We start from the raw sequence: 25,417 nt of genomic DNA, 5'->3' as shown, positions 1-25,417 counted from the left end.
TTTTTTTACTGGGCCGATCGCCTCGAGCTTTCAATGGAGTTTTTGAAAAAAATCTTTCTTTACGTACATGCACAATGACATCGCACCGCGAAAATATATTTTCATCATGACTGACAGCGCGAAAATATCTACACCGCGAACAGTTTGGAACCTGACTAAGCGAAAATTTCACGGCGCGAAAATATCCACTTTACGGTATCATTACTTGCTATGCTTTAAATGTTTCGAGTGATATAAGTCTACTTATGTATATATCTTTATGTTTTGTCTGTTAAATGGGAAAGACATGGCATTCACATATTTATTAATTTTATTGCCTATGTATACATGTATATATATGGGAAAATACATAATGACATTCACATATTTATTAGTTGTATTATCTTTGTATACATGTATATACAGGTATGTGAATATGAACACCATCACAACCTTACCGGTAAGTAGTTATAAAGGAGGATAGATAGGCACTAGTCAAGATATGTTTTTCGTTGTTCTTTCTATTTTTATATACAAATATTAATGAAAATGTATACTATAGCAATTTGTCCCAGTAGCTTGGTGGTAACAACCACTGGAAATAGGTCAACAAAATTGTTTATTTGTTGGGTTTATCCACAGGTGCCCGACTCGTTTTATAAAATAATAACATATAACAGTACATATAAATCTCATTTATATGTACCCTTTTATGTAATTATTTTATTAAACGAGTCAGGCACCTGTGGTTCATCACCCCATGAACAGCCAGAGTCATCTAAACCTGGGGTCTTCTTGTAGTAGCTAGTGATTACCTCACGGAACAACTTACGGGAGGCCCGTTGCATGCCATCCAGATCAATAAGGGTAAAGTGTTCTACCGAAGGACACAACCACGACATCACAGACCAGTCCATTTCTCAGCTTCATGAGAAACGCAAACCGACACGGGGATTGAGCGTCGAACAAAAAACTTTTTTTCCATTGATCGTAAGACTGAGCATTGTCCATTATTATAACAAAAGGCCCATGGGCCTTAACGGTCACCTGATTTTTGAAATATTTCAGTAAATTTGAATGAAATAATGAATTTCAAAACAAATAAAACAAATGATAGTCAAAAATGTGATTTCCCTATAACTATAGTAAAGTTTATCCCCTCCCATGGGGCAAACGCAAGACCCCAGGGCTAGGAAATTCACAATTATGGTAAAGCACCTTAAGACCCTTCGATCTCTGAAGAGTATTTAATTCTACCTTATTTGGGCTGTAAGAAGAAGATTTTTAAAATTTCTGTTAATTTGACCCTTTTTGGCCCCGCCCATCAGCCCCTGGGGGTCAGTCAGGGCCAACATGTATGTACCATCAAACTGTCATCCCAAGCTGATAATGTTAACGAAGTTAGAATGAATTCCAATAAAAATTCAACAAATAATAGTCAAAAATGTGATTTCCCTATATAAACTATAGTAAAGTTTACCCCCTCCCCAGGGGCAAACATGAGACCCTAGGGTCATGAAATTCACAATTTTGGTAAAGCACCTTAAGATCCTTCCATCTATGTAGAGTATTTGATTCTACCATATCTGAGAGTAGAGAAGAAGATTTTTGAAATTTTAGTCAATTTGACCCTTTTTGGCCCCGCCCATCAGCCCCTGGGGGTGAACTAGGGCCAACATGTACATACCATCAAAGTGTCATCCCATGTTGATAATTTGATACAAGTTAGAATGAATTCCAATACAAATCCAACAAATAAGAGTCAAAAATGTGATTTCCCTATATAAACTATAGTAAAGTTTACCCCCTCCCCAGGGGCAAACGTGAGACCCCAGGGTCATGAAATTCACAATTTTGGTAAAGCACCTTAAGATCCTTCCATCTATGAAGAGTATTTGATTCTACCATATCTAAGAGTAGAGAAGAAGATTTTTGAAATTTTTGTAAATTTTACCCTTTTTGGCCCCGCCCACCAGCCCCTGGGGGTCAACTAGGGCCAACATGTACATACCATCAAAGTGTCATCCCATGCTGATAATTTGATACAAGTTAAAATGAATTCCAATACAAATCCAACAAATAATAGTCAAAAATGTGATTTCCCTATATAAACTATAGTAAAGTTTACTCCCTCCCCAGGGGCAAACATGAGACCCCAGGGTCGTGAAATTCACAATTTTGGTAAAGCACCTTAAGACCCTTCCATCTATGAAGAGTATTTGATTCTACCATATCTGAGAGTAGAGAAGAAGATTTTTGAAATTTTTGTCAATTTGACCCTTTTTGGCCCCGCCCACCAGCCCCTGGGGGTCAACTAGGGCCAACATGTACATACCATCAAAGTGTCATCCCATGCTGATAATTTGATACAAGTTAGAATGAATTCCAATACAAATCCAACAAATAATAGTCAAAAATGTGATTTCCCTATATAAACTATAGTAAAGTTTACCCCCTCCCCAGGGGCAAACATGAGACCCCAGGGTCATGAAATTCACAATTTTGGTAAAGCACCTTAAGACCCTTTCATCTATGAAGAGTGTTTGATTCCACCTTATCTGAGAGTAGAGAAGAAGATTTTTGAAGTTTTAGTCAATTTGACCCTTTTTGGCCCCGCCCCTCAGGCCCCTGGGGGGTGGGGACCATATAATTCACAATTTTGGTTCACCCTCAGCCATGGAAGCTTCCTGTAAAATTTCATTGAATTTAGTTCAGCAGTTTTTAAGAAGAAGTTGAAAATGTAAATTGTTTACGACGCAGGACAAAAGGCGATGGCAATAGGTCAACTGAGACTTCGTCTCAGGTGACCTAATAAAACATTTTATAGCTGGCAAGCTGGAAAATAGAGAAGAATTCTAGAGGCTTTTTAGAGTTTTTCAAATGGTAACCAGCAAGTATAGCTTACAATCACTCCCAAACACAGGGGGTTGGCACGACTTTATAAATGATAGTCAATATATGTTTGATAGTCACTATAATACTTATATATATGGACTATCATTTATAAAATCGTTCCAAGCCCCTGTGCTCTCAAACATCAATGGCTCAACAAATCCACAGTTGACAATATGTATTGGCGCAACTTCTATATCCTATACGAGTATACCCAAGTAATGTTTTAAATACAGACAGGCCTCATAGGGTAAAATGCTGCAATGATAATTTAATCTATGATATACTCTATAATAGTTGATAATATTCGTGGGGGATTTACAGTAATTTTGCCCGTTGGAGGGCCACAACATACGCCCGATGCAATATTTGACACATGGAAGGGGTTAGTTTCACAGGTTGTAATGCTCCGGCTCATCAAGATGTATATTTGTGTCAAGTATTGAGAGCCTGGGTCGAGTAGTATTGGAGTTATGGTCCGGACAACATATGTGCGTGCCTGCCTGCCCGCCCGACCGCCCGCCAACATGATAACATAATACGTCCCTTCTTTCGTTGGGCGTATAAAAACAACAACAACAAAATAAGTAAAAAGCAACATTTACTATTCATTGTTATGAATAGATTTATTTTTTCTCAATATAAATAACATTCTATATCTTTGTTCATAGCTTTATACAAATAGTACATTGTGCGAAAATTGTTTTCACTGGGAAACAAATTTACTTCTCTTTGCAAAGTCTGTGTGTGTAAAAACTGTGAGCTCAACACTGGAGATTCATTCTATTGTACGATTTATTGGAGAGCGACCTTTGAATGAATCTCCATGTTGGGTTCACCATATTTACACACACATTACCTGTACAACAACAGTATCATAGTCAAAGTAATTTTATCACAGTAAAACTTCAGAGTAACACAGACTCCATATATATATCTACACCCCTCGTACTTTGATCTCATTTCTTTGTAGAAATGATGCTGAATTCCATAATGGTAATTTGCTAGGTTTATTGCTCCGTGAACCGTCAGGGTTATTTTGAGGCTCTCTCCTTGTAGTAGCTGGTGGCTACTTCACTGGACATAACCAAAACAGGATGATCGGTGATCTCAGCTTCCATGAGAAACACTAACCACCCCAGGTAGGGATCAAGCATCCACCTTTGACCTTTGCTTGAGGTTACACTGTCCAATACTCTACTGAGCTATAGCTATACTGCAGCCCCAGTTTCCATATAAAATGCCTATCACAAATATGGAATGAACAATGATGTGATTTACCTGAAGATGTTTAGGTGACACAAATGAAGAATTGCTGTCATCCCGATGTAATCATATATAGATTTACAATTTCTTTCAAGAAGGTACACAGGCAAAGTGTCTTCAGGTCGATTTCAAGTCAATTTCATGTCATTTTCAGGTCAATTTCAGGTCGATTTCATATTGATTTCAGGTCAATATTTTGTTCAGGTCAAATTTACCTCAAGACATTTTGCCTGTGTATGATATAACATTTCCTATTCTTAGAGCATACCATGAACAGACATTTTTATATTTCGCATGGTAAATCTGGAACACTTTATGAGAAATATTTTATTTAATAAGTATTACTTTTAAAAAGACACTGATTTATTCTAATGATCTACAGAAAAAATCACTGAATTTCTGAACTTAGGGATGATATTAAATTTTGTATTGTGTAATGGGTATTTTTTTTCCAATCTGATCTCAATGATTTACACAAAAACTTTAAGAGTAGGCCCCAAATATCAGTTTTATAATTTTACCATCTTTTCAAAAAAATTGTTTTATCAATATACAATCTAGAGTGAATCAGAAAAATATAGATAATTTAAAACCAAACATTTATATAAAGAGTCAGAAACACCAAGAGAGAATGTTTTCCTGGTCAAAAGTACTCTGAGCAAATTATCTCCCTTGTTTTTTCCACACCCTTCACACATACACATCAGAAAATGTAATTCCACATTTGTTGTTGAAGGGTTTTCTCACCTTCATAAAAATGTCTATCTTAACAGCAGTGAACACTGAACACATGAGAATGGTGGTGATATAAGGAGAGAGAGTCAAATATGAAGAACAAAGTCTTACACATATCAACATTGTAGGAAATTAACATGACGGTTTATTTATTTGAAAGCACTGGCAAAAATTGTTTTAATTTTTCATAACAACATTAGCCTCATCACAGTGTGTAGTAATGTCGGGGACAGTGTTACCACGGGTAACAAAATTCATGGAATATGTCCAGAAGCAAATGTTGTTATGACCTCATAAATGTTGGAAAAGATAAATTTCATTCCTTAAATGATGTGAATGGTCTGTCATGAAATTATCAGAATTATTCACCACAGATGTCAGAATTATGATGTTAACTGTTTTCAAGGTCAAAAGTCCTATCCTATTCTGTTTGTAATCTTCCGACTCAAAAAAAATAAAATAAAAAAGATAAACTCTTCTTTTAAAGTGCTGTAAATCAACATTCAGAAATGATTGGAGGTTAAATAAAGTTAAAACAATGTTTATTGTTCACAGTTCACTGTGAAAGGTTGCCCACTTTGAGTTTATCAAATTGCAGTTATCTCCCTTATTTAATTTCTCTAAGCATTTCCGAATCTTAAGTGAAGAAATATTGATTTGGTATCACTGAATCCAATTCAAATGGGTGCAGACTTGGCCGTTATCAAATTACAGCTGCTACACAGTTCTCTCCCCTTTGTTCAACCTCTCCAGGCTTTGGAAGCTTTGTCTGTTATTTTAGGTTTGACCTTTGACCCCACTGGTTTATTCTTGGCTGCAGTTGTTGCTGTTGATGATGATGTTCCGGATGACTTTGTATGGGTAGCTGTTTTGTTAGATAATTTGTCTGTAAATAGACATCATATAAAACATAAAATCCTCAAGTATAAATATTTTTCATAATCATAACAGTTTCTTTAGAAAAAAAAAAAAATTGAATTTATATTTATTTAAAAAGAAATCTAGGCTAGTAGACCAAATATCTTGACTAGGATAGTTTCAGACTTCATTGAGGTAAATCTTAATAAACTTTATTTCACTTTTGGCTGTTATGAAACTTTAAGTTATTTTGCAAAAGTTTTGAAATGGAATCAAAATATAATTTTAAGATTGTGCGGTTGTGGATGCTTTTCCAAAAATCCATGAGGAAGGAAAAGAAAATATATCACTCCTAATCATTAAATACATATATGTATGTAGTCGATAGCAAGATAATCTGATGTCTTCTGTGGCTAACCTTATCGCTGGATGTTAAATATTACGTCAATAATAACACAAATCTCATTATACATCTTCTGGTAGCAAGCAGACTGTAAAATATATACCACACATGTACAGTTGACAAAGCAATGAGCTTGACTTAACACTCTAACCTTGACACTGAATTTAGTAAATATTAAATGTTCCAAATGTATTTAACTATTGTACAAGGTGTAAATACTAACGATAAAACCCCATGTTTTTGCGTCAGAACAGATTTCATGAGTTTAGAGACAAATGATGATGATTTAATGTTTTCAAACTGTTAGGAAGATGCTATGAATTTATGAAAAATTCCAAGAATTTAGCTGGCCAATATTATAATTCTCAAATGAATGTACATAGTGTATATTGTTAAATCACTTAAATCAAAACACACAGAAATAATAATTTAATGATTTGGGTGAAAACAAAAACTCACCAACTCAAAATAATGAGTATAAAATAATGACTATATTCTAAAATAATGGAAATTTCATTTTTAGTATGATCTTGTAAAATGATACAAAATAATGAGTTTTGTTTATGTCAGTACAGACGCATGTTGATTTTTCCAAACTTTAGTTTGTTCAGATATTTTTTCACAAACATCTACGTACTTCAAACAGTTGAAATCTAGTACCTTTGTTAACTCAAACATATGAGCCTGAAATATGAAGATGTAGGATTCTAAAATATATATTGAAAATTTCAAATTTTCAATAAAATATAAATGTACCCCCAAAATCAGATACAATAATTGCTATTAAAAATTTCAATTATCTAATCCTTACCAACTACTGCCCATATTTTTAGTTTATATTTCTGCTTTTATTTACAAAAATCACATGAAGACACAAATTCACAAAATTTCAATATTCACACTACCGGGCATATAGGAGTCATTTGAAATGGCTTTGACAAAATTATAAACACACATTACCAAATGAAATGTGTTAAATGGTTTCTGTTATAAGCTGCTGGTTTCTTTTAATTCGCATACGCAATATTTATCACAAAATATTGGTCATTAATATATATGTAGGTTTACATACCTCGGACTGCAGGGATACTGGATTTTTTTGACTTGGCGATGAGGTATGGATGGGGCGCTGTATTTCCAGACGTCTGGTTAGATGTAGTCTTGGGTCGCTCTTTTGGCCTTCAAATGGAAAAAATAAAGTCAGTAGTGTACACATTTGATGATCTAGCCATAAAAATTCAGGAACTTTCAATTGGAAATTTAAAAGAAACCTAAGGTTGACATTTAAAATTATCAATTTTGACGACAAAGTAAGAAGCAAATGTTGTCAACAATTAATGTGAGTATTACTCCTCCTCAAAGAACAGACAGTTCTTCCAAACCTAGCCTGAGTTTCCTCTGAACCTGACACCATGTCTTGTGTAGTGCTAATCTGACAGGTTCTGATGTTAATATCACCTTTAGTTTAAAGCTGCCTTGCGGCGATGTAACTGCATAGCAAGATCGTCAGAAAATTTGGACAATTGTAGTGCCAGAGTGCACTACCATATGAAAATGTGTAATTTTTCGACACCATATGATTCAGCTATTACAAACCTTGTATTAAGCAGCACTTACTAAGATTTGATTAAAATGAAGATATTGATATACCACAGAATTAGGTATAATACAAGTCTGTGGATATACAAACAACTTCTTTTCAAACTGAGAATAACTCCCACTTCTGGAAATATCCAGGAAAGACATGATTTATACCATACATCACATGTAAAGCATAACATAAATTCAAGGTAAGCTATAATTGGTACTAAACGCACAGATACATTGCTTCATTTTTCATTGAAAAATATTTGCCAACATACCTTTCTTTAAATGAAAAACTGCATAAAAACTTCTGGTCAAGTAAATTTAACACACATGAGAATATGCATGGTAGGTAATCACTTCTGCGACTCACCTTGTGGTTATCTTTGATGTCTGACCTTGGGTTTGGCTACTTTGACCTTGACCTGGTAGAGGCCTCAAAGCTCTGTGAATAATGAAAACAGAAAATCAATTTTTTATTCTTTACAAATTCAACAAACTCCACAAACCTCCCTATTTTTGTAGGGAGTCTCATTCTTTTTTAATCCAAATATAAGAAATAAAGTTCTCCAATTTTGTTTTAAATCAAAATTTTAGTTATCTAAGATTTCTAGATATTTGTAAAGGTTTATGAATGTTTGTCTGACCAAAACTTATGAGTGGCTAACAAAAGACAGATATGTGCATCATTTTTACCCCATAGTTGTTTGAGGAGAGGGCCAAATATATATATTTTCTGGCAACCCCAAAAGGGCCACCCAAAAAGAATTGGTGTTTCTGAGTAGAAATTCGGAACGCTCGAATCTTCTCCATACAAAGTCATAAAAGTTGACTGTGATTATTAGCTTACACCTCTCATTGATAGATTCACACTCGATTTCCTTATTTGATACGGTGTGTTAATTTTCACTTACAATATGTATTCTAATAGGTTAGGACTTTTCCTTCAAAAATATTTGGGAGATCAAATTCTTGCAAAAATGTAACCATTTATGGCCAAATAAAATTACTGACATTTTAAAAATATTATATATTTACCGTTGATCCATATTTGTGGCATTCACTTGTGTGTTTGGCCGGACATTGTTTTGGGAGTTCATGCGTGCCTGAGTCGTCACCCCAGTCTGAGATGGGGCACTGCCATGGGAGGAATGTGGTACCGTATTATCAGCAGGAGGCGGAGCTGACCGAGGTCTCGAGTCTGTTGACGTTGTAACTTCCTCTTCTCTGAGGTCGAAGGTCAAGAGCAATAATGACTCATTAGTGACATTCCTATCCTAATTTTGCCTTTTCTTATTCCAGAAAGATTCCAAATTTTCAGAGAATCATAGTTTGAAGTTCTGATTAGACACAAATTCTTTTTAAAAAAGGATACTGCTTGCGTTTGCGTTCAATAGCTTTGAGTGTCGCAGAACTGATCCTTGGCTGAGAACTGGACACACTTGATCGAGTCCCAGCCTGTCAACAAAAAGAACACAATTATAGAATTAACTCTGGGTAGAGCTTTAACACTCATCACTGATCTTATTTCTCATGTAACTATTAAGCTGCTATGTACATCATGACTGTATAATTCCATGTTAAAAATTCTTTTGTATTATTATAAAACATTTTAAATGATAAAATTTCAAGAAAAGTCTCAAAATGCAAAAGGTGTTTATAATTACACTGTATATATTAAGCATTCCATACAATAAAGGGAATCAGAAATCCAGTTAACGTTAATTAGCAACATCACAATTAATCTAGTTAACTATCGTACAATATAAACTTACACTTTCCCTGAGGCGTCTCTCCTGTTTGGCCTGGCGGGACTGGGCAATCAAACTCATCCTCTCCCAAACAGGAATTTCAAAGAAAATCTCGTGGATGTCCAGCAGAGCTGCCTGCAGCTATAAACACCAAAATGCAGAAAACATCCATAATTTATTTTAATGAATCAATATTTACAAGCTGTACTGTACACTGCCTTCAAACAACTGAAAATTAATGTATGAGCTATGTATAGCAACCATGATACAATTTGTATCTTCTGTTAGTATTTCTGTATATATGATCTCTGTATTTAGTAAAAAATTTGCTGTTGATGATTGACTATAAATAGTAACAGTGTCCTTGACCTTGGTCTTGAATTGGAACTCCAAGAGGTGAACTCATTCATGGTATTCTCATATATGCATGAAAATTCATAAAATCACAAAAGGACATGACATGGGTTGTTAGCGTGGTAATGTTGATTTCAGACAGGATGGGACACATTATTCCCCTCTTTATAAATGGAGGGACATAAAAAGGGTGATTGGTAGATAGAGGGAAAGCCATAGTTCATTAGGGATCAAATTTTTTTTCCCGAGTTGAAGAATTCAAAATTTATTTTGCTATGCTGTTTTTAAAATGTTACTTACCTGAGCTATAATCCTGTCCAACAGATGTCTATCAGAACTGGAGAAATCTCCTCGCTTTATTGGCGTTTCTGCTTGGAACTGCCACGCAAAATCTTTAGTATCCTAAAAAACCAAATATTCATCTTTTACACCTATGTCATGATGCAAGTCACATGTGTAACTATTCTAGGTATACGTTTGTGACGTCATAAGCAAATGAAGCAAAACTATTACCTTGGTAGTGAACAATGTATCGTTCAACTTGAAATTTACCAGTCTTAAACAGAGAAAATAATTTGTGACTTTTCAATTATATTGAATATGAGTTACATATCATGTAACTGTGATGAACAAAATTCTCTACTTCTTGTCTCAGGGTTACCCTTGTATTACAGGGCAGAGAAATTCTACTTACTGGCATTGAACTGCCTCACATACAGGTGGGCTTATTATTAAACATGGGCTTATGCCAAATATGGGCATTGCTGGATAAATACAGTAAATTGAGAAATAAGCAAAAATTTCACTTCATATTTTGTGTACCTTAATTGTTTTGAGGATCTCCTGGACTTTCTCTGTGCGTAGAAGTCTCCGTGTAAGGTAGCCTTTGACACAAGCCGACAGTCGATCAAAACATCGCTTTAGTTTGGCATTGTACGCCTGGAGTAAATTAAATAGAATGTAAGCAATGAAGTTGCTGAAATAACTAACAATCGTTATTACAGAGTATGTTACTTATTTTCAGTTGACAGAATATAGTTCATTCTTTTTTCTTTAACCTCAATGATTCTCAAATAGTGTAAATGTCGGTATATTAGTGGTTATCTTATTTGAGCACTTTTTTGTGCTGAAAACATTCTGCTACTCTTACTGTTTTCTACAGCAAACATTGTGCTAATTTGTTGAAATTTGCTAATGCGCTAAAATTTGAGTCCACTAAAATAAGTATTTTAACAGTACTCAATTTTTCTATGCACATATTATAATGGTATATATTGTCACTGAGGGCATTTTTAGTGATAAACATCAGAGTGAATAGTAAGATCTCGCCATCTGAGGAAGTATCACATATAATGTTCTTTCCTGTCTACAGTTTTTCCAGCAGGCAATATGTCTAGATCTGCATAAATTGGGAAAATGAAAGCTAGGAAGATTTTCCTCATGTTTTCGATAAGCCAGAAATATTGGTGATTTATTAACAATAAAAATAACTACATAATATCTGTAAATGCCCCCACTGTCACTTGACATTCCGAAACACAGTTTGGTGAAGATCGCAACAGCAGTTCGTGAGATTAGCTAGTTACGTACTATATACACTGTACATTGCTTTGGAATGGGACGGAAGGGAGGGGACGGGACAGGACAGGACAGGACAGGACAGGACAGACATGGTTAACCCATTTCATGGCAGGGGCATAAGAAGAGGAATAACATTACTTTCTAATTTCAATGAGATGAAATGAGTTACAAAAATATTTATTCACAATAATTTTACTCACCGATTCAGGTACAACCACATGCTGGTCAGAAACAGGAAGTGACGGCTGTTTGACTGGTGACCGTAGTACTGGTTTGTGCATCTTTGGTGTAGGTGTTGAGTGATTATTGAAAGTGAGGCTCTGTTTTGGCGTGGCTTTACTGAAGGTGCTGATGTCCGAACCGTTATCTCGCGGATTGTAATGCAGACTAGGGCTTGGTACAGTATGAGTACTGGTGACTTGTGTTGGCATCGTCATGAGGCGGAGAATGGTACGAATCCCCATGTGGATTGGATGGCAGGTGCCGTGGATCACGAACATTCTGTTGTGGATCGTACGGATTGCCCTGAGCTCGGTGTGGATTATGCTGGGAATACTTTGGGGGTGGTGGATCATGATGTTGGACGGTGTCGGGAGGTTGGTGCTGGGCGGGAGGCTGTCTAAAATAGTTCGGATCTTGTATATCCTTGGGCTGATGATAGTTAGATTGCTGTACATACTGAGCCAGGGCAGCCCCTGTGTACGCATGTGACGGACCATGAGGGTAACTTCCATGGTCTGCCGAATATGCTGCATTGTAGGGGGCATGTTGCTGTTGTGGGTATCCAGTATGCATGTTCGTCCTTTGGACGTACTGTTCCAGATAAGGATAGTTTTGAGCGTAGGCTTGGTGTGCTGGATCAGGTTGCTGTGAGATGTTTCCATGATGAGGTTGCTGGGAGATTGGATGCTGATACGGAGGCTGAGACTGGTGATGAGGATGATTTGGCTGAGGCTGATGAGACTGTGGATCAGGGTGAAAATTTGGTTGAGTGTAGGACTGTGAATTAGACTGTGGATGAGAAAATGACTGTGAATCAGACTGTGAAAATGAACGTGAATTTGAGCAAGGCTGTGAATATGAATTAGACTGTGAATGTGGCTGTGAATGTGGCTGTGATTGTGGCTGTGAATGTGGCTGTGATTGTGGCTGTGAATGTGGCTGTGAATGTGGCGGAACATTTGACTGTAGATTCGACTGTAGATTCGACTGTGAGTGACTTGGAAGCGCCCTGTTTTCTGGTGGCTGATGTGTTGTATCTGGAAAGGATGGCCTGTAGTTCGCTGGTAGCTGTTAACACAAACAAATAAATAAAATTTTACAGTATTTGTACAACATATCCTGTTTGTCAAAATATTCAGGATGAATTTGACTGTAGGGATTAATACTTTATTCTCCAAAATTTCATGATTTAAGACTCTGATTTATCATAATAACTCATTGCCAAAGCAAATACCTAAACAACAGAGATAAAACAAATAATTTAAATCTCATAAAGTGTCATTTAAAGCAAAAAATGTCAAGAAAATCTTATTAAACTTTTAAGAATTGAGACAATGATGTATACTGTACCTGTTGGCTACCAGGGACACTGTTGAAGCTGGCTGAATTTTTAGCAAGGAATTCCTCCTGTTCTTGCAACTGATCTTGGTATTTCTCAATGTCGGTTTGTAACACCATTTGTTCCCGTCGCTGGTGGACAAACAACTCCTCTAGTTGTTGCTTCTGTTGTTCAATCAGATGTCGCCGCAATTTGTCAAAGTGTATTGCTTGTATCCTCAGCAATTCCTCCTCGTCGGCCTGACTCAACGATTGTAGACTAGATGTGAATGACTGAATTGTGGAACGTATATCAAACTGTGAACCCGGAGAACTATTTTTGACATTTGATTGCTTTGAAGCTTCAGTGGAGTCTGCATCAGTTTCAAGCGAATGACGTTGTACATGGTTCAAGTATTTTTGAATATGTTCAGCCTTTGCTTCCCTTTCTCCATCCGAATCGCCAGGTGCACTTTTAGGGGGAATAAAATTGATACCACCGGCATCCATATCAAGCTTACGTAGTGTCCCCTCTACTGCCAGATCTCTCAGCAGCCTTGGCATTCGGGGCTTGATGATAAGAACCAGAATGAGTGTGGGCTACAGGATGAGTCAGAATAGGTGGAGCTTGCTGATAGGAGACTGGGTGGGCTGCATCCTTGTTATTCTGCTGTAGATCGTAAATCTTCTGCGATACATGAGAGGCCTTCCCAGTTATGTCAACCGGTATGTTCCCTCTGATAGCAGGACGGCTAGATTCCTGAGTTGTTCTCAGTGTTTCCATTTCAGGGCTGCGATTGGGCAGCTATCCTGGGATTCACATTTATAGCTCTTGTTTGTTGGCCCTGGGCTGGATTCACATTTTTATGAATATTGGCAATGATATTCCTGACCCTCTCTGAGGACTGAGACTCGGAGACGCCCTGGAAGTCGGTCTCTGGTCTCCGCTCTCCGAGAAGATCCTGGCTTCCCTTTAAAGTACTAGTTTGTGAACCATCATCCGAGTTCTGTGATACCACCAACAGCTGATCAACACGTCCTCTTGTGCCTACATCAATATGTCTGCCAGGGACTTCTAATCTTCCGTGTGGTTTAGCACGGAACTCGTTTTCCTTGTCCGACGTGTTAATGTCCCCATCTGAATGCTGTCCGTATGTTTCAAAAGGCATGTTTTTGACTGGACAATCGCCTGGTGTCTGGGGCGAATCTGTTTCAGGACTCAGAGCCACTTTACTCAACATGGATTCTGAGGATGGGATAGTAACATGAACACTTGGAGGTACAGTACCACTATCTGATGACCTGCTCTTGACCTGATCAATCCTGTCCAGTCCAGTCTGACTCGTCTGTCCTTGACCACCAGAATCAAACTGCATACTGTTAGTCGGAGTGACATCTAGCTTCCGTGTCGATATTTTATCTTCCAGAGATTGACTAGCACTCGTACTTATTTCTGTCACTAAGGGAGCAAAATGAACTGTATTTTTCATCCCTTTGGGACTCATTCTGCGATTTGGCATACCACCGGATTGACTCCCCGTCACCGAACTTGCGGAGCTTCTCGTGGAAGTAGAATGTAGCACTAACACGTGAATGATTCGTATTACTACTACCGCTGGTGTTGCTACCAAAAGACTGTTCCGCCGAGCTGGGAGTAGACGCTGGTGCACTGGAGTCGGATGTTTTTGGCGACGGCGTTTCTGCTGGATTCTGAGTAGCAGTTTGAGGCGAGGCGTTATTTCGTCTACCACCAGCACGTTCAAAACTGTGCTGACTTTGAATTGATGACTGCGTTGAAGGGGCAACATGTGAAGATTGAGCAGATTGTCGAAGTCGGGCAATGTTTTCTTGAATCTCATTGCTTGAAGTTGAGTTTAGAGTACTAAGAGTTTCTTCCATGTTCAAAACTTTAGACAATTTGTCCAGCGTGTGGCCAATGTGTTGTTGTCTCACAGAGGTAAATTGTAATCCGTCAATCTCATGAGGAAGAGAGCTACATCCTTCTAATGAGGGAAAGTCTGAACTCACTGTTCCACTCTCGGATGTTTCCGATTGTCCAGATGTTCTTGTATTTCTAGAATTTGTTTGTAAACTATTTTTAGTTTGTTTCTTTTGAACCTGTTTTGTTTGTTCCGATTCTGTATTCACTTTTGACTTGGCACTAACATTCGATTTTTTACTATCAACATTCTGATTTGAAACATTTTTACTCTCCTGGTGGAAATTCCCAGAAATTTGTGTGGAATCCTTCCCAGATTTTTTACCTAGGACACCATTTGCATCATTTGGGATGCTGGAGCTTGATGAAGATCGTGGTAAGTCTGGATTGGACATACTGTGGTCCCGCGACATTGACACATTATCCAGATTGCTGATGTCATCCTTGCTGTGTGAGCGACGGGTCGGTGGAGAAAAGTTGATATTTTCCGCACTGAGTGTACGAAGGTCAGGCTGAGAATTGGAGTAATGTCGAAGTGACAACTGTCTGAGCTGTTGCTGTTCAGTCATCTGAGATGAGGGAGGTTTGGGTATTGTCAGAGCATTCACTCCTTGAATTTTGGCTAAATTTGGCAGGGAAGACAACGAACTAGATCTTCTCAAAGTCTCGATGCTGTTTCCACCACGAGCTGCTACCTTAGTTTTCGGAGATGCACCACTGTTTCTACGACTTTTTTCTGGCACTGGAATTCGAAGCTTTTGTTTGGTTTTTATTGGCTCACTTTTAGGGTCGTCTTTCTCTCCTTCAGAATTTGTTCTTCGTCTACGGGTCTTTTTCAACACTGTCATTTCACTTTTTACTTCATCGTCCGAGCCTTGTGATCCGGATCGATGTCGACGACGTGCTGGTGAAGGAATTCGAGATTTAACCTCAGCTGAACGACTTGACCTTTCAACTTTGTCTTTAGTTTTATTTTCTATGGCTGAATTCGTAGATTGCTTTTTGCCTTGTTGTGTTTTTGGAGTTACGTCCCTTGTTGGAACTTCCTGTTCCTCTGACTGTTTCAAATCAGTCCATCTGGATGCTTTCTTTTCCTGAAACAGACAAGGAACCATTATCAATGATTAATTATTATTACTCATACTGTAACACATAAGAAATATGCCATTCCATTCACAGCTGTATGGCAATGCCACGATATAAATTTTACTTACAGGAAAGAAGTGTCATTTATAGGACAGTAAATGACATCCTATGTGTGGCTATTATGTTATGTCATAATTGTAGCCAGGGGGTAGCACCAATAGAAAACTATGAAAATGGCTGTTTTATCTGAATGATCATGACATTTTTAATAACTTCATTATATATATGTGCTGCCTGTCCCCCTTAAAAACTTTTTCAGTTATCTCCCCTTATGAACTTCATTTACATTTAATATGAATGCCTTGCAAGAAGAGATTTATATATCAAAGTAAAGCAACTGACATCCTTAACAAAGATAAATTCATTCATTGCAGAATTTTATATTTTAATAGGCAAAGTATATAAAATATATATGGTATTTTCAATTTCCTCACATCACCAACACAATTTATTTGAAAGAGATGACTTTAAGAACCAACATATATTTCATAGAATCGTTGAAACATACATCAAAAATTTCAAATCTTGATTATAAGGCTTCAGTAATTTAGACAAAAAGTTCACAAGCAACAAACAAACTATCTTATTACGATAAAATCATAAAACTTGTGTTAGTACAGAAACAATAATACTTGTAGTATGTGAAGTTTTCTACAAAGTTCAATTCAACACACAAGAAAGAGTTCAGTCATTTTATCTATGGCAGATAAATATATACTACATATTTTCATATATTATCAACAGTGTGTAGGCATATTAAATAGTATATTCAATTGTGCAGGGATTAATAACTCATTTGCGATTTTTAATCCATCACCTTTTTGCAATACAGGGGAAGTAACTGGGGTTTCAAGATAAACAGACTTTCTGGGACAATTTTTAAAAGACTTTTCTTTCCATTTATGAATTTAAAACAATGCACAGTAGTTGCAAACATTGAATGTATTGTTTTATTAGTTTTTTATGCTTAATATTATCTAATCTTTCAAAATTTCAATAAATTAGCATGTGTGAGGTTTCTCACATAACAATGTATATTATATATAAATATTTTGACTTGAATTTTTTTGAAAATTGATAAGATCTTATTTGAGTAACAAAAATAAAGAAAAAAAAAAAGATTTTAAGAGCTTAAGTGTCTATATTAAGAAACTAGTATTGATAAATGTGTCCGCAGAAAATCTTTTCGCTACTAACACTACAAAAATAGTCAAATTTAAGTTTATCAATTATTATATATCATGTCCAAAGCGTACCACCAAATTCCAAAAACAGAAAACTCCACATCAAATTCAAAGTGTATACATCTACATGTTTATATAGAGATAATATGGATTTTATATATGTCAGATTTCACCTACGAGCAGTTTGGACAGACCAACAGTACGAGGAAGGCTGACCCTCGACTTTAACGAATAACTTTTCTGAAAATGCATAATGAAATCAGAATGTCACACAATAATATAAGGTATTATAATTTTTTTAATGAAGAATGAAGTTTTGTTTTGACTAAATGTATAATATTCAGAATATGAAATATGGAACAATATATGAAACATACACCGAAATATACACAGGTGTCTGCGAACTGGTTGCAATATACATTTTGTGGTTTTAATTAATTGATGACAGAAAAGATAAAAAGTGTGTGTATTTTGTTATGTTGTGTACATGAATGGTAATACGAAGTACATTTATCTAAAATTGTATAAACATTTTCTACTATATTTTTAACAGAACATTAAATCATTATACTTACTTTACCAGGAATACTATACAATGATTTAAAAAAAAAAATCACTATTTTAAGAAAAATTTATCAATTTATTTTTTATTTATATATTTATTTCTTTTTAATTTCACTAATTAAGAAAATATACTTAACGAACAGCCTTTAGAAATCTAATGAGATGTAAGTGGGACTGATATGAAGTTCAATATACCTCTACGTCCTTTATTAGAGAGCTAAGGCGCCTGTTCATCTGTTCACGTTGCCTTGTCTTACGCTGGTAATCATGACGCATGGCCTGGCGTTTGTATTCCTGCATTTCCTCACGCCGACGTGCCGTCAACTGAAATATTTCATACACACATGCAAGGTCAGATAATATCAATTGATATATCACTTTGACAAGAATACTTTCTGATATTTGTTGCATGGGTGGAGATTTTAAAGACATTAACGGTTATTGGATGTAACAAAAGTACGATTCACTATTTTTCAATTAATGATGTTTACATATTAAGACTTGCCTGCCTATACACTTCATCTAATGCAATATCATTAAAAATCGAAGATAGTGACATTTCTATTTGACTGAGTTACAAGTTTGGTTAGACAGCAAACAAGGGTGTATAGAAAAGTTTGGAGACTTGTTGTGACTTACCACAGGGAGCAGTATTGGGATGGCTACAGTCAACTATATAGCTAGGGTACAGAACAGTTTGGAATGTCTACAGTCAACTATAGGATACAGAACAGTTTGGGATGTCTACAGTCAACTATAGGATACAGAACAGTTTGGAATGTCTACAGTCAACTATAGGGTACAGAACAGTTTGGGATGTCTACAGTCAACTATAGGGTACAGAAAAGTTTGGAGACTTATTGTGACTTACCACAGGTGGAATTATTGGGATGACTACAGTCAACTATAGGGTACAGAACAGTTTGGGATGTCTACAGTCAACTATAGGGTACAGTAAAGTTTGGGATGGCTACAGTCAACTATAGGGTACAGAAAAGTTTGGGATGTCTACAGTCAACTATAGGGTACAGAACAGTTTGGGATGTCTACAGTCAACTATAGGGTACAGAACAGTTTGGGATGTCTACAGTCAACTATAGGGTACAGAACAGTTTGGGATGTCTACAGTCAACTATAGGGTACAGAAAAGTTTGGGATGGTTAGAGTCAACTAGGGTACAGACAAGTTTGGAGACATATTGTGACTTATATTACCACTGGTGACAGTATGCAGATTGTTAAACTGTCAAGTAGGGTAGAGAAAAGTTTAATTTGGTTGTGTAAACATGTACAGTTAACAAGGAGATACAAAATTTTGTGACTAATTTTGACTTACCACAGGAGGCAGTATTGGGATGCCACTGAAGGTGATACACGAGATGAAGTTAGGGTTACACATGGCCGCCGAGGTTTGGATAGTTGGAGCCATACTGTCTAACACTCGGGCACGCTCCTCAAAGTATTCCAGAAGGTCACCCATCATGCATGGTATTAAGTCCTACAGAAATAAAAAAATATATATTGTATACCATATTTACTACATATTTTAACTCTGGCATGAAATTATATCAAAGAGACTCGCATTTCTTCTGGTGTACTAGTGTCATAGGTATTGTGATTTCCTCAACATTTACTTACTTCATAAGAAAATGTTCCGTTCCTCACGGTAAAAAAAAAAGAGGTTTATGTTAGAATTATTTCCTTTAACATCAAGATATATGAAAACTTTTTTTTAAATCTTTTATTTCTTCAAGAGGTTTTTTACAATGAAAAACAATATATTCATGTCAATATACAAAATAATTTCTATGAAATTTCATCTATACACCACTACATTCACCTTCATTCAAAGTTGTTGCAACGGTTTTTTGTAAGGATAAATAAAGGAAAGAAAGAAAGAAAGAAAGAAAAAAAGAAAGAAAGAAAGAAAGAGTTTGCTGGACAGAAAACACAGAAGATGGAAAAAGAACATCTTGACTGACAGGCATTTGATAAATGAAAACTTACACAATGAGAAATTAATTAACTACAAAAGGTAGAACCAACACTCCTATTTTTTTTTTAGATGGTTAACTTTGTGGAAGGATATAACTTGTGGTATTCAATAGAGATCCTTCCTTTGTGGTGAACATTACATTTGAAACTAAAGGATTCTAATTATATAAGCATCCTATATTAGTACCTTTGAACTGTAACCATCTTGAACCACAATTTTAGTTTATTTTGTTTAACGTCCTATTTTTTACAGCCAGGGTCATTTAAGGACATGCCAGGTTTGGAGGTGGAGGAAAGCCAGAGTAACCGGAGAAAAACCACCGGCCTACGGTCAGTACCAGGTACCTGCCCCACGTGGGTTTCGAACTCGCAGCCCAACGTGGGTTTTGAACTCGCAGCCCACAGGTGGAGGGCTAGTGATAAAGTGTTGGGACATTCTTGAACTACAAAGTACTAGTGTAAATGTACATACTGAGCATTTACTTTCTTCCCTGTATAGAAAACCATAGTACAATAGGTTGATATTTAATTTAATGACATGACTATATATATGACAGTCATATGTATAATGTTAAACCGAGGAGACCTTTGGCTATTTTCCAAATTATTATTTTTACAACAAGTATCCAGCTCCAATCGCAAACCAATATTTGGCAAATCAAAATCTTATACTCAGTAAAATTACCGCTAATTAATGAATGGGTTCATAATTTTAGCTGCTTATACTGTATCCTTAGTATGTACACATATACACATATGTATGTATGCATATTCAAGTAAATTTTATATTCTATATTTATCAACTTCAATTTAATTGAGAAACCATATTGTAACCTGCTAAATATTTTGATTCATGGAAATTACAAAATTATCTTTTTCATAAAAAATAATGTTTATATTAAGTATAATTTTTAAGTATTACTTATTATAATTTATGATAATTTATTACAATCTGATCATAAATCGTAAGATTAACTAATTGAAGTGATTTGTTGCTAGGTGATAAATCATGCTGTTTACTAACACCGATTATTTAATGTACACAAAAGTACTCCCACATCAACAAAGCTAACTAGTTATAGATTAACTGCATTCTCAAATGATTAACTTGGATGGGGCAGGTGCCAAAATTGACCAACCAATCATGATCATATTCCAATATATTATATACATGATATAGGCAAATATACTCTTTAAGGCTATATTGTGACCTCATCCACTAGTTGTAGATCGACTTATATAAGTAGTACACATCAAAAGTTTATATGATATAAATTGACTTTGAAATTAAAAGAGACTTGGGAATATCTAACCCATGGTCAAGATAGAATATTTTGAGTTTATTTTAATTTCAAGTGACAAGAAATTCTAACTTTTAAATTAGGCATTGAAAAATTTAGTACATAGGTACATTGATATTGTAATTAGAATTCTAACTTTTCATTTTTTACGGAATATTTTACTGATGTTATATATAAATATTGTTCACAGAATATTTTACTGACGTATACTGATTAGGATCTAGGCTTTCAACAGGGCTTGTCTGATAAATGATATACTGGTATTGGCTCTAAAGTGTTTAATCACAAACATTAAAGGGGAAAAAAATCATGTGAGCTTACATGTATGATAGGCGAAGTAATTATAATAGAAAAACACGTACATTTTACTTGCATTGGGTTACACAAAATTGACCATGGCCCTTTTAAACATAATCAATTAATCAATGCCTTATTTATATAATTTAACGAACAAATTTTGTTTAATTTGTTTTTCTGCCCTTTTTATTTGCTGGGCTCACAGCATTAATTATAATTCATAAATTCATATCCTGTGAGAGATGGGATAGTACACGAAGCTCCCAGCAGCAGCAACAGCAAAATTTGGATTAGAATGATCATATTTTTTCAATCTATGAAGTTAAACTAGTTTTATCATGATTATTGCTAATTATGAAATTTCAAGGTACTTTATTTTTAGTTTCTCAATCTATTATGCAATGTTTATTTTCAAAACATAAATTAAAGATATATAACATCTGAATTCAGAAGCGTGAATTCTCAACAAAGAAATAAGGTTGTGAAAAAAATTGTTCATGTGTATAATGCAATTGTTTGGTAACAGACCTAGATCTATATAGTTTTTTTTATCAGATAATTTTCAGTTCAAAGTTTATTTGAAATTTGGTACATTTCCAAAATGGAAAATGCATTGTGACACTACTATATATATATATATTCGTATACTGCAGTAGACTGGTATACACATCAAATATAAACACAATATCTCAATCACGTCCCTTGAATTCAAATGTATTGTGAAAATATTATCAAAGCAGATCAAAATACATATGGACAGTACATATATATATATATATATATCGGTAAGAAGGATTACTTGTGTGAGATTTTATATCTATAGTTATGTGGTCAATATCGATATCGGAGCCAGAAAAACCGCCTCCTGCCATGCTCACGAACACATGTACTACATAGATAATTGTAGTACCAGGATCAGCTACTGTTTTGTAATACATTATATATATATTACGGGAGATAAGACCGAGGTGCCAACACAAATCTATAGAAAAAGGTGTTAACGAGTACAGATCGATGTTTTAAAGATCAAAGTTTGTCTTATTACACAATACAAAGGCTTAATTCTGGATGTTACCTTAACTTAACTTAACACAGATTAGTGATCCTGAAGACCACAGCCTAATCAAGTTAAGGTTGTGGTCTTCAAGATCACTAATCTGTGTTATCTGTTCAAAATTGGAGAGGGCTTATAGAACTAACACTAATGTATCCAGCTATTAAAAAATATCAATAGATTCCAAGGAAATCGGCTGGAATCCCTGACTTCACTTTAATTTTTGAGAGGAAAAAATGTGTTCAAGAACACTGATCATGGCATATCATTCTTCCTTGCTGCACCATAAGCTATCAGGTCATATTGTACGGGAAGAAAATTTGAGAATAAAGCTTTGTTATATGAATTTAAGGTAGATTTAAATGTCAACTTTATTTATTTTACAACAATTGTGAAACAACTTATATCAATCACACTTGTTGGTCCGGATGAGTGCACGAGGGGACTTACTGTGGGAGGAAACCGGAATACCCGGGGAAAACCCACGTGGTCGGACAGGTGACCCCATACATTTTCACGTCCTATCAGGGAATCAAACCCCGACTGCCTAGGTGAAATGCATGTGTACATGTACATGTGTTACCACTGTGTCACCAGACTACCCTACAATCAAACATGGGATTGGGCTATAAAAAATGATGCTTCAACATCAACTATTCCATTTAAACAATTTCAATTCTGACCAAGAAGTGAGGCACCCAAAAATGATATTACCAGTATAGCATGATGGGATGAAGGGCTACCAAGTTTGTTCAAATGAATGACCTTGACCTATATAAATTCAAGGTCAAAGGGATCAAAGTGTTAAATCTTTCACAACAACTCAAGTAATAAGAGGCCCACCCAGCTAGGGTCATGATATTAGGACAGTAGCATGCTGAGACCAAGGGCGTTAAATTAAAGTTGGTTAAAATGAATTACCTTGACCTAACAAATGACTGTAAGGGTCAATTATGTTGAAATAGTTAAAGGACTTCTTCTCAAAGCTAGCCTCCTTATAATTAATGGGTGACATTCTATTTATACCTGTCATCCAAATTGTATTCATATCAACTGTAAACTAGCATCTTGTAACAGTTCAATGCTGCATGATCAAGAACAAATAAATGAAAATATAATGACATGATCAAGAACAAATAAATGAAAATATAATGAATGTATAGAATCTACAATACTTCATACATTATATCGCACACATGTGTAGGCAGGTACCTGTTTATTGGTATGGATGACTGTCTAAAATCAAAACATGATGATCATGACTGTTTACTTATATTACAGATAGACTTTTAATTACTTACAGGACGAGGTGTTGTCGTATCTTTAGAGATAAATCTCAAGACCCTTTCCTTGGGAGTATTTAGCCCCATCATGTATATAAAGAAATATATTTCCTTGGTCAATTCAGAGTTAAAATGATGAATCTTCTATTTGATGTGTACTCCAATATATCCACATTACAGGTACATCATGGCACTGTTATAGATGTTGTGAATTAATTATATATATATAATATTTCCATGGAATTTCCTCAAAAGATCAGTCTTCTTATACAAATATGTAGTTAAGTCAATCCATGGTCACAGCAATAAATCGATCTGTGGTCACACCACTCAGTCATGTTGAAAATAAAATCACACTCAAATCAATTAATGTTATGTTAATTTATGTCAAACTTTTCAACACAAATTCAAAAGATGTTGTTGTCACCAAGCACCACATATACTTTTCAAAGATAAATATTTCACTTCAAAATTTCATAAATCTTGAATAAATTATGTAATATGACACAAGTCAAGATGTAGTCCTGTGCACAAGAATTCCTGTTGACCGATTTCAGTCAATATGTTGAATCGAAAATTTGTGTCTCTTGTGACCAGGAGGTTCCTATATAGCTTGCTCGTGTACTAGTTCAAGTCATAAAGTTAAATACCCAATTTGTCTGTTGAACCAATGTATTTATAGTTTCAAATCTGTCATGTATATTTGTGCCAAAACACACAATGCATGTCCCTCGTCATAGGTTTAAGCTCAGATTAAATATCAAAACAGGAACCTTATACACAGTGTGTGATGATTGTGAGGCTACAGTACACAAACAGTCATATTCAGTTCTGTGAGACAAAGAGTGAATACCAGGCCTGTAATAATATGTTACGTTTGACATCAAAAACAACTGTTTACTTTCACCCATCAAGCACACTCATGATCAGAGAGAGAGCTATCAAAATACTTTGACATTTTCATATACTTAGTACATTTTTGTACATGAAATATGTATACAAAAAAAAAAAAAAAATGCAATTTTTAGAGATTATATCATTATATACAGTAATATTTGTCTTCGTTTAATTATAAGAGGCCTCAAACATTATTACTTAATTAAAAAATGTCTGATTACAAAAGAAATTTAAGAATACTCAATCTTTATATGTAAACATGATTATTATAAAAATGTATCTTATTTAATTTATACAGTTGATTATATAATCCATCGATAAATATTTAAATTGTAGGATGATCATTATCCGATTTTGATAAATTTGATATTTGATAGTCTTCGTGGCCATTGCCATCCCCCTGATCATGAGCCACGTGTGGAAACTCATTTTTGATATATTATGATAGTAGCTTTAATATTGACCTTTAATCTTCAGAGATGAAAATAGACTAAGGGCAAAAAGGCTGAAAATTAGATTACTCAATCTTTTCAATGGGAAAAATTACAAGTATACATTACACTGATATTCTCAAAAAGGCTGAAATCAGCCAATTGGCTGAACATTTTCATCTCTGATGTTTCTAATAAAAAGATTATCTTACAAAACTCCAAAATCCTAAGCTTGTTAATGTCAGAATATAATCATCATTTCAATTACTCTGTTAATGTTATTACAGTTTGTACATGTTCTTCACTTTTCTTTTCTATGGGCACTCATTATCACTAAATGGTTAGAAAAAGACCACACACTGCAAACTCTGTGATAGAATGAAGA

At 35.3% G+C, this 25,417-nt stretch overlaps 1 pseudogene; it reads right to left on the bottom strand.

Moving 5' to 3' along the window:
• Positions 1–3,459: 3,459 nt before the first annotated feature.
• LOC117316658 lies at positions 3,460–23,935 on the bottom strand (annotated as a pseudogene).
• Positions 23,936–25,417: the final 1,482 nt, after the last annotated feature.

The sequence above is a fragment of the Pecten maximus genome, chromosome 1 (assembly GCF_902652985.1).
Source record: "Pecten maximus chromosome 1, xPecMax1.1, whole genome shotgun sequence".
NCBI lineage: Eukaryota > Metazoa > Mollusca > Bivalvia > Pectinida > Pectinidae > Pecten > Pecten maximus.
This window is presented reverse-complemented; position numbering and strand designations above follow the sequence as displayed.